The sequence below is a fragment of the Cibotium barometz genome, chromosome 19, assembly GCF_041138505.1.
Source record: "Cibotium barometz isolate CiBa-2024 chromosome 19, ASM4113850v1, whole genome shotgun sequence".
NCBI lineage: Eukaryota > Viridiplantae > Streptophyta > Polypodiopsida > Cyatheales > Cibotiaceae > Cibotium > Cibotium barometz.
This window is the reverse complement of record NC_141064.1, coordinates 46655877-46667135: the sequence shown is the minus strand read 5'-3', so window position 1 is coordinate 46667135 and position 11259 is coordinate 46655877. Positions and strand designations below refer to the sequence as shown.

At 38.9% G+C, this 11259-nt stretch overlaps 1 pseudogene; it reads right to left on the bottom strand.

Moving 5' to 3' along the window:
- Positions 1 to 8785: 8785 nt before the first annotated feature.
- LOC147628672 (uncharacterized) lies at positions 8786 to 9678 on the bottom strand (annotated as a pseudogene).
- Between the last annotated feature and the right edge of the window lie 1581 nt (positions 9679 to 11259).

Genomic DNA, 11259 nt, shown 5'->3' with positions numbered 1-11259 from the left:
TTTGCATCCATTGCATCAAACAATGCAAGAGAATGCATTTTTTAGTGAATGTTAGCTCTCTTTAGTTTAAACATAGATCTAAGATCATTAATTTAATTTAATTGAGTGTTTTTTGTTGAAATTATTTGGATTAGAGGGTTAGCAAGCATTAGGAGTGGCTTAATCTTTTTGTTGAAATTGTTTGGATTAGAGTGTTAGCAAGCATTAGGAGTAGCTTAATTTAATTTAATTGAGTGTTTTTTGTTGAAATTGTTTGGATTAGAGTGTTAGCAAGCATTAGGAGTAGCTTAATCTTTTCAAAAATTTCATAAAACTATCGAAAAAACTCTTGAATTTGACTAATTTCTCTTAATGGACTGGTTTTTTTATCATTAAGGGTGATTAATCTTGATCAAGAGACTAAAAATTTAGAAAATGTGTTAATTGGGGTCTAAATTGATCACTTGAGTAGTCGAAATTTGGATTTTTAAGTGTTTTGAGAGCATTTAGATGCATCAAAACACCTAATCACATCAATTTTTTGATCAATTAGAGAAATTTGACTCTCTTTGCTTAATTTTACCTTAAAAAGGAGACTGTAATTAGGAGTCTAATTAATCTCCTAATTTAGATTAATTTATACAATTATTGATGCACATAGATTAGTTTTTTCTTGCTCTATCCAATGGTGTGCTCAATTGTGTGAATTAATTAGGGATTAGTAGTTAATTATAGTCTTTGATTAGTGATTAGTGAAAAGATTAATCTTGGATTAATCCTTAATCTTTTTTTACATAACTCATTAAGACTAATGAGCATTTAATGAGAAGATGCTCATGAGTTGTCGATTTGTCCATTTTGGGGGTCATTTATGAAGGGTGTAAGGTGTGTCATTAAAGGGTTGACTTTTTTGATTCCACTTACCCTTTTTTTGGAAAAATGCCCATATCCCTTTCATTATAAATTCAAAAAATATTTCCCCCAAAAAAGAAAAATTTGTATTTCCCTCACTAGACTCCAAGAAAAAATAAAAAAATTTAGAATTTAATCCCACGTGAAGTTCACGCATGAAAAGTTTTTCATGGCGTGAAACAAAAGTTCACGCGGTAAAAAATAAAATATAAAAATAACCAAAATTTAATTCCACGTGAAGTCTGGTTCACGCATGAAAAGTTTTTCATGGCGTGAAACAGAAGTTCACATGGCAAAAATAAAAATAAAAAAATAATCAAAATTTAGTCCCACGTGAAGTCTGGTTCACGGGTGAAAAGTTTTTCACGGTGTGAAATAGAAGCTCAAGCGTCAAAAAAAATAAAATTTAATCCCACGTGAAGTTCGGTTCACGTGTGAAGTTTTTTACGACGTGAAACTGAAGTTCATGCATGGTAAAAAATATTTAAAAAATAAAATTTAATCCCACATGAAGTCCGTAAAGCGCAGGGAGATGGAATTGGAAAGAGTCGACTCTTGAATTGGAATAATTACAATTTAGTTAATACCTTACTCGTCTATTCGTTCATCCAATTTATTATCCAACAAATATCCATTTTTGCCAATCGAATAACAGAGTCCCATAAGGCGGAGCAAAAAGTAGTTGCAATGGTATTCTAGTCCACGTTTTTTAAAGATGTAAAGATATTTCGGAGGACTGATAACACGCTAAATTTTGGATGGTTTAGTTATACCGAATGCACTAGAGATTTCATAGCTATATTTGAAGCTAATCGATTCATGAATACTTATTGCAGGTAAACTTCTGTTTTGTTTTACCTCTAGGTTCAATTAAAAGGAACTATAACTAAAGAGAGTTTAGAGGCCATATGAATCTCTTCTAGGATAAAAAATGACTTGATTGAATTTAAGAGAATTTTCCATGTTGCACCAAGGTTCACGCGTGAAAAGTTTTTCACGGCGTGAAACAAAAGTTCACGACGCGACCAAAAAAATAAAATAAAAATCGAAATTTAATCCCCACGTGAAGTCCTGTTCATGCATGAAAAGTTTCATGGCGTGAAACAATTCACGCACAGTTCACGCGGCAGAAGTTCTCTGGAAACCACCCCTGTTTAGAGGCCCGTATCTCCTAAACCGTATATCCGATGAAAGTGCTCTACGGCTCATCGAAAAGCTGACATCGAGCTCTTCGACTTTGGATGTCATCGGAAATCAAAATCAATCATTTTGGCCTCCGACCAACAGCCACAAAATTCAACCCGAGAATCGAGGCAAAAAACAATCCAAAAACTACGAAAAATCGCAAAAAACAATGCAAAAACGACGATGAGCCATATTCGGGCTACTTTTTAAGGGTCTAAACGACAAAATCACAGATGAATCAGGGAAACAAAGTTGTAGTACTCCAAAAATACGACAACTCCCTCATACAGAGTTTTTCAAAATTCTTTTTGAATCACCGTAAAAAACGTGCTGCAAAACAGGGAAAAACATTTTCATAAATGTTTTTCGTCTTGAGACATTGATGGAAAATAGGTTTTAGGACCTCCTCTTCCATATGGGAAGTTCCTAGCATACACTTTTCGAAAAAATATCTCAGAGGTCGTTCACGTGCGTATAGCGCCTATGCTAATTAGGACAAACGGACACCTGTTTGATCTAACGAAGAGTACGCCAAGCCTCTTGAGGCTGTAAAACGGGCTGTGGGAAAGTATAAAAAGCCAAAAAAAAATTGTGATTGCTCATTAAGGAGCATTTAGGCACTCTGACACGGCATAGAGGGATTGCCTGCAATTACATAAGGACTGAACCCAATGGCTGCCATTGAGATCCATGCCGTCAATTCTCCTCCCCATGCCATTGACCATGCCTATAACAAGCGTGTCATCGGGTTTTACACCCCCCTGTCACTTTGATTCCACCAAGCTTTGGCCCCTTGCCTAACATTCCTGCAAATTCTATAAGTACCAACCCTTTCCTGGATACCTACACCTTGGACATACTGACTAGTCTAGGAAGGGGGGTGACCCAAGGACTAAGTGAGTCTCTTCCAATAAGAGCACTCACATACGGTCTCAATGACTCATACAGAAATACGATCATACAAATTTCCAAAATAATGGGCAAATATGATGGAACAATAGACCCTGTTCAATTCATTCAAAAGTTTAAATAGAGATGTGAACCCTTTGGAAATCCCAACTGCCCCACTAAGGTACATGCATTGAACTTATGCTTAGAGGGAAAAGCTAGTCAATGGTTCATCGCATATTGATGCCGGTGATCAAGACCAACTTCAAAACTTTGAAATCAGCCTTTATACATGGCTTTTCCAAACAAGGTGAACGGTGGAGTGTAACAACAGAACTCTATTCAATTGAACGTCAACCAAATGAATCTATTAGATATTATATCCTTCGGATAAAACTCTTGGGCCTAGTCAATGGTACAACCCATCATCTAGAATTTTCCTTCAAATTATAAACTTCTCCAAACCATGCCACCATCTTCACAAATCAATGATTTTCAATCCTTAGTGAAGATATCTATATTAGCCTCGCAAGTCGACATAATTATTTCAATCCTCACCAACAAGTGGCTACTTCAATACAGAGCAGTTCAATAAGAGTCTATATGACTCAATTCTTGTACTTCATGAAAATCTGCTTCTAAGAGCACTTAAATATACATAAAAACATAAAAAGCACATGGAGAGAAGAAGACAAGATCAAGTCCTACTGAACAACATTTGACAAGAATCATGCCACACAAAGGGACATGATCACAAGCCAATTACTTCAAATGATGACTGTCGCTTCAATGAATCAAATGAGGAACTGAGAATCACCATCTCGTTCTGATGATTAAGTCTACGTTCCTCCGGATCCTTCTCTCTCTTCTCTCCTATTATTAACATCTCTTAGTGTCCCCACTAAAAAAAATCATATGTAACCTTGCCGATGATTGCCAAAAACAAAGTGAGCCAAAAAAAAGAAAAAAAAAACTCACACAAATATAAAAATGCAATCATTCGTAAAACCCCCCACCTCGTTAGGAATTCCCAATACTACACAACTATCTTATTTATTCATTAACTAGCCTTTCTTATTCTTTCCAAAGGAACAAAGACCATTGAACGTCATTCAACATCAAAGCCATCGAGAAAGCTTATTCATTCAACATCAAAGCCATCGACAAAGCTTATTCATTCTCCGCACACAAAGGTCTTCAACATAATCATGAGGACGCGATCGTCATCTCAGGAAGGGAAAAATGTTAATCCAATTCTAGGATTAACAAGAGCTACCACCATTATCTTACATCAAGGAGTCACGGTAGATACTCCAAAGGGTCATTCAAGATATCAAGCGATAGTGTCCAAAGCTACAACTTGGACGAGCGCCCATAATGGTGTGATGGAGTATTTATGGCAATTCTCCCTCTTTAAGAGCATGTGGTAGTAAGTTAGAATGAAGTCCTAAGTGATGTACTTCATGGATATATTATGAGAGTAGTCATTGTAATAGCATTAGGCCTCTTATGAGCCTAAAGTGCCCGATCGGCCACAATTTAAGAGTGTCAACTCTTATGGCCATGTATATAAGTGAATTTCTCTCATGATAAAGATACTCTCCCATTGTGCAATTGAGTCTTGTTCTTGCTAATCCTCTTGCTAATGCCTGCTAGTAGTGAGTGTGTGTGAGTGAAATGAGGTGAGAGGAGAGACGAGGACCTGTAGTGCTACGCGGCGGTGTGAGAACGCTCACGGGGAGACGCGGTGGAATTGCTTCTCACAAGGAGTTATAGAGCTTGGAGACCTCTAGGGTTACAAGCTCAGCTATTGGAAAGATCCTCATGATAGTTGCGGTTCACCAGGTAATCTCATTTTGGATGTGTTTCAAGGAGGGTTAGGGTGAGCCTTAACAGCGGTCCATTGCTTCAAATTGCAGTTGTACAAACAAGTGAACATTTTAGAAAGTTATTATTTAAGATAACCTTATTTAATTAAAATAAAAGATACAATGTGAGGCTAATATATACTTACAAATATTATCGGGATATCGACTCCTCCTTCATGTGTAACATCACGCCTCAAGTTATTTGCCATCTAAAACATAAATACTTAAAACTCTTATGCATAGGAAGCTACCGGCATGCGTTGGTTGCAAGCATACATAGGAAGCTACCGGCATGCATAGGAAATTCATCGGCATGTGTTGGAAAGCTACTAGCATGCATAGGTTACTCTACCGGCATGTGTTGGTTGCTACCGGCATGCGTAGGAAGCACCTCGCATGTATCGGTAGCACCCGGCATGTGTAGGTTGCTATGGGCATGCGTAGGAAGCACCCGGCATGCGTAGGAAGCTACCGGCATGCATAGGAAGCTACCGGCATACGTCGGTAGCACCCGACATACATAGGAAGCTACTAGCATGTGTAGGAAGCACGCGGCATGCATCAGTAGCACCCGGCATGTATAGGAAGCTACCGATATGCATAGGTTGCTATCGACATACATAGGAAGCTACTGACATGCGTTGGTTGCTAATGGCCTACGTAGAAAGCTACCGGCATGCATAGGAAGCTACCGGTATGCGTTTATTGCTACTGGAATGCTTAGGTAGCTACCGGCATGCATAGGTAGCACCTGACATGTAATGGTGGGAGCTTTCGATGAATTTTGGTAGCTACGTGCATACCTAGGTAGCACTCACCTAATGCATAAGCCTTATGATGCTGCATAGCATTCATAGCTTGCACGAGGCTACACATTCATAACCTGCATAAAGCTATTCATAAGCCTCATGCATAAACCTTCTGCATAAGCCACTGCCGCATACATGAGGCTTATGTATTAGCCATATGGATAAGCTTAATACATAAGCCTCATGTATGCGGCTTATGGATGAGCTTATACATAAGCCTCATGTATGCGGCCTATACGTGAGGCTTATGCATAAAGCTTATGTATCTAGCTTATGCATTAGCCATATACATAAGCTTTATACATAAGACTTGTGCATATGGCTTTATACATGGCTTATGCATATGGCTTTATACATGATGCTTATGCATCGGCTAATACATAAGCCTCATGTATAAGCTTATATTTAAGGCTATATATAGAGGCTTATCGCTAATGCATAAGCTTTATGCATGAGGCTTATGCATGAGACTTTATGCAAAAGTCTCATGCATAAACCTTACGTATAAGGCTCATGTATGAGGCTTATACCTTTGGTAATGCATGTCTTATGCATGAGGTTGATGCACTACCCTTATGTATGAGACTTATGCATAAGGCTAATGCATAAGCTTTATGCACTAGCATGAGGCTAAGGCATTTGGCCACCTCTAGAGAGGAGCTATGCTATCCATGTAGGGGAGAAAAAATAACAAATCCTAAAACTTACAAACTCTATAACATGTAAAAGCATAAGAGAGGAAACATAAAAGGGAGAGATCTCTTACCTTATGGGGCTTGTATGTGTGGATAACCTAAAAAATCAAACCAAATAAAGAGAAAAAGTATTTAGTAACCCTAATCTTAACCCTAATAGAAAGCATATACAAAATCCTAATCTTAATGAAAGATTTTACCCTAACTTATTGAATCTTTCTTTTTCCAGGATAGGGTAGGAGAGGTAGAAGCGATAGGCAAGGCAAAAACCTGCAAAAAAAACTGAGAGTACAAGTTTATTGTATTTAACAGATAAAACTATGCAGCGGCAAAAGAACCGACAAAAAAGCGGGATATTTTTACAGTATAGTAGCATTTTTTCGCTGCTATAAACGTTACTAAGCAATGAAAAAGCAGTGTAGAGCAACGATAGATCACTGCTGAGCATCTTGAAAATCGGTATACAAACAAATGCCAAATTCTCTACTCTTCTATGATTCTATCATCCTTGTATGTGCGTTGGTTTCCTTCTTTTATCATGTGTGTATGTGTATTATGTCTGACTCTCAAATTTCCAGTTAGTCAACCTATAGATCTTGGACTACTTGGGGAAGTTAAGTACTGGAAAATCTAGCAAATAAAAAGAAACCATCCTCCCTCATAAGGCAGGGCATGGTTCAAAACGGTTTTCAACATGGGGTGACAATAAACAAAACCAAGAAAATCAGTAAGAGATTGGTGTTAAACTAGTAAGATACCTGATCAAAAAACAACCTTTATACACTTAGGCTATAGCAAAAACAAGCATTCCTGAGGCTTTTCACCAGTATCACACCGCTCCCAAACCATTATGATACCAGTTATGGAATGATAGCTGTATACAACTAACACTACTGGGAACACTGCTATCATACTAGCTTAAGAGCATGATACCGGTTATGGAATGATAGCTCTATACAACTAACACTACTGGGAAAAGACCAGCTGCTGCCTGCTGGTTAAACACTGCTATCATACTGGCTTAAGAGCATGGTATCCTCTAATGTACTTTGTATATAGCAAATTTTCTAACCGGTATTATGCGGGTTGAACGCTGGTATGATACCGAGTAAAGACCGGAAGGAGAACTTGGGGTAGCCATATGATACCAGTGTTTTGTACTGGTATGATACCATTTGGAACATTAGCTCTATGCAACATGCATGAGATATAAGGTAAAGATTAGCTTTGCTTTAGACAACACCAGTTTTGAAACAATATGATACCAGTGTTAAACCAATAAGATACCGATTGGTGAACCACTCTGCATACACCTAGGAACCTATAACTACAAGACTACAAGCCAGTTTCAAACCAAAGTTTTAACTTGCTACTACGATGGTTTTGTATTGTAGGTTGAATTATATTTGTGGTTCAAGGAGATGCATCCACAGACACCAGTTCATCAATGAGCTTTGGAGAAATTAAAGCCATACTTTGTGTGCAAGCTTAAGGATCGATACACTTGTTGCTGCATAACACATGTTCAGATGCCATTCTTAAAAGATACGTTGAACCAGATTAGAGGATCTACTTTTGGGTTGCATGGCAAAGTAGGTCAATGTAATTGTGTCATTTGTAATGTGGGTTCTCAACCAAGTGGATGCAAGGCTGCAGAGAAGCCCTACAAGAGCATCACAAGCGCATGGGAGTCCATCCTATGTTCCAAAGCTAAAGGTACTATTTTCCATGCTTTGAAGTGTCCGATGGGAAGTTGCACTGTCTGTGGTCCTCAAAACATAGTAGCTTGTCCAGCTGAATCTGCATATGTTGGTCAACTTGTCATTGTGAAGATCTTTTAGAACATAGACTGTGGAACCACTAATGATGGCAAGACAAAGAAGAGGAAAATGTTAACACACAAGGAAATTTCATGCAAGGCACTGAATCAAATGTTCAACGACCAGCTCGAAAAGTTTATCAAACATAATTTTGTGTATACAGGTGGCAGCTGAGCAATACAAAGAATGCCTGTCCAATTTTCCTGAAGATGTGGTAATATTTGTTGTAGACTTTGCTGAGCATTACTCTTTTAAGGAGTAAAATGAGATACAGTAGACTTTGCTGAAAATTACCTTGCTTTAGCTTGAGGAGGATAGAGTAGGAGAGGTAGAAGTGATAGGCAAGGCTAAAACCTGCAAAAAATAACTCAGAGTACAAGTTTATTATATTCAAAAGATAAAACTACACGGCAGCAAAAGAAGCGGCAAAAAAGTGAGATATTTTTATAGTATAGACGTTTTGCTGAGCAGCGAAAAAGCACTGCAGAGCAATGATAGATCATTGCTGAGCATCTTGAAAACCCCCGATATTTTCTTTCCAAAAATGCTGCTACGCTCCCGATGTGTTGTAGTGACTCGGCTCCAGTGGTGAATGTTTCTTGCAAAAACTTTACGACATCAGCTGCACATTAGAGCTTAGCACCATTAGGCTTGAGTTGTTCAGAGTTAGTGCTCTCTTCAAAAGCCCCTGCAACGTCATGCTCTCCCTTTCCATGACTAGAGCCAAAGAAATTCCAAATCATTTGTAAACCTGTGATGGCAGTGTACGTGGAAACAAAGTAGAAAGGCCTTTTTTCTTTGAATTGAGACAAAGCACCATCATACCAAATCCAATGACCTCTTGTAGGGTAATACCCAACTATAATGTAGCATGAAACAATGTTGCACAAAATGGATATCATGCTTCTTATCATTAGAGATATAAAGGTGAATCGTTTTTTGGATGTCACCTGCAATGCGAAAGTATGTAATATGCACAAATATGGACACTTGGCTTGAATACTAGTGCATTGACTGTATCTCATTTTGCTCCTTAAAAGAGTAATTCTCAGCAAAGTCTACAACAAATATTACCACATCTTCAAAAAAATTGAACATGCATTCTTTATATTGCTCAGCTTGCTACCTGTACACAAAATTATGTTTGATACACTTTTCAAGCTGGTCGTTGAACATTTGATTTAGTGCCTTGCATGAAATTTCCTTGTGTATTAACTCTTTCCTCTTCTTTGTCCTGCCATCATTAGTGGTTCCACAGTCTATGTTCTGGAAAGATCTTCACGGTGACAAGTTGACCAACATATGCAGATTCAGCTAGACAAACTACTATGTTTCGAGGACCATAGACAGTGCAACTCCCCATATGACACTTCAAAGCATGGAAAATAGTACCTTCAGCTTTGGGACATAGGATAGAGTCCCATGCACTTGTGATGCTCTTGTAGGACTTCTCTGCAGCCTTGCACCCACTTGGTTGAGAACCCACATTACAAATGACAATTACATTGACATGCTTTGCCATGCAACCCAAAAGTAGATCCTCTAATCTGGTTCAACGCATCTTTTAAGAATGACATCTGAACATGTGTTATGCAGCAGCAAGTGTATTAATCCTTAAGCTTGCGCACAAAGTATGGATTTAATTTCTCAAAAGCTTATTGATGAACTGGTGCATGTGGATGCATCTCCTTGAACCATAAATATAGTTCAACTTGCAATACAAAACCATCATAGCAAGTTAAACCTTTTGTAAGATCCCCCTGTTCCCACCGAGCAACAGATTCGGGGTACTAGCAGCGGAAGTAGCACTTCTCGCGCGGGACAGGGGTCCCACATTCGGGGCCTCGCCCACGGATATCCGGACAAGAGACTAATCCGACGGTTGTTTTAAAACCGAAACCGAAAAAACTTTCTTTACCCAGAAAGCACGGGCGATTCCACCAAGAAAAAAAAAACTTTTTACTTTAACGTAGTCAAGACCATTACTGATCAAACTGATCCGACTGCATCTATAAAGATACTCGGTCAGATCTAGGAAGAAACTTACACTTGGATCATTGGGATTAACGCTTTTTTTTCCATTCAAGAGGCATAGCCGTTGATTCCTATCCATAGAACAATTACTGTCCGAGATTTACTTTATCTATCGTAATAACAAAAGTTGAGTCTCGATTTACGGCGGATCCATCAGTCCAGCCTAACCCCATCTGATCCCATGGATTAGCCAACTTCCCAACCACTGTAGTGATGGGATCCAATTAAGAATTTGGTTAGGTTTTGTCCCGGGTACCAAGGAAAAGAGTTCCCAGGCCCCCTAGCCAGATATTCATGCAAAAATAAAACTAGTCACACCACTTACACACCCGATATGAAATTGCCTTTTTCACAGATTCAATCAGTTTTAAAACAATCCTTTAATGAAACCATAGTATCACTGATCACCATCTTCCAATTTATCCGGTTGATTCAATTTCCCATCATTCCTTCATCAGAGTATCTATGGCATCACTGGCAACTAGAACGCTCACCACCTGTCCACACATGGGTCTTTTCAATAGTTCCTAGCCCATAATACTCGGCAATATAATCACTTATCAAGATGGACTCTCGTTGAAGATCAGCAAGATCAACCAACAGATCCATATAAAAGAGCCATGGACTCATCCGTTTGAGGACCAGCAAGGTCAGTCAACCAGATCCATGCCCTGTTTCAGAAAACAACTCTTACTCCTTGTTCCAATATCTTCCTCGACGCACGCGTGGGTATCTTGGGCGACCCAGAGCCCGAGCACCGTATGGTCAGCACCCTCTAGGATCCTTCGCAGGTCACTTAGCGCTTCACTCATAGGCCGCTTCCTTGGCCCCTCATCCACCGTACCAGAAGCTCACCATTTTAATCGCACCGAGGCTGGTCAAGACCTCGGCCGACCTTACTACGCGAGACGTCCTCCATTGACTCTCCGTCAGCAGTTGCAACTTTATCAGTTAGGTCTCCACGACCTTAATCACAAGGTCAAAATGCTTTCCCAGCATTCTTGACATAAAACAGTCATTTACAAACAATCACAAAATACAGTTTCTATATTAACTCTCATTTTTCCAC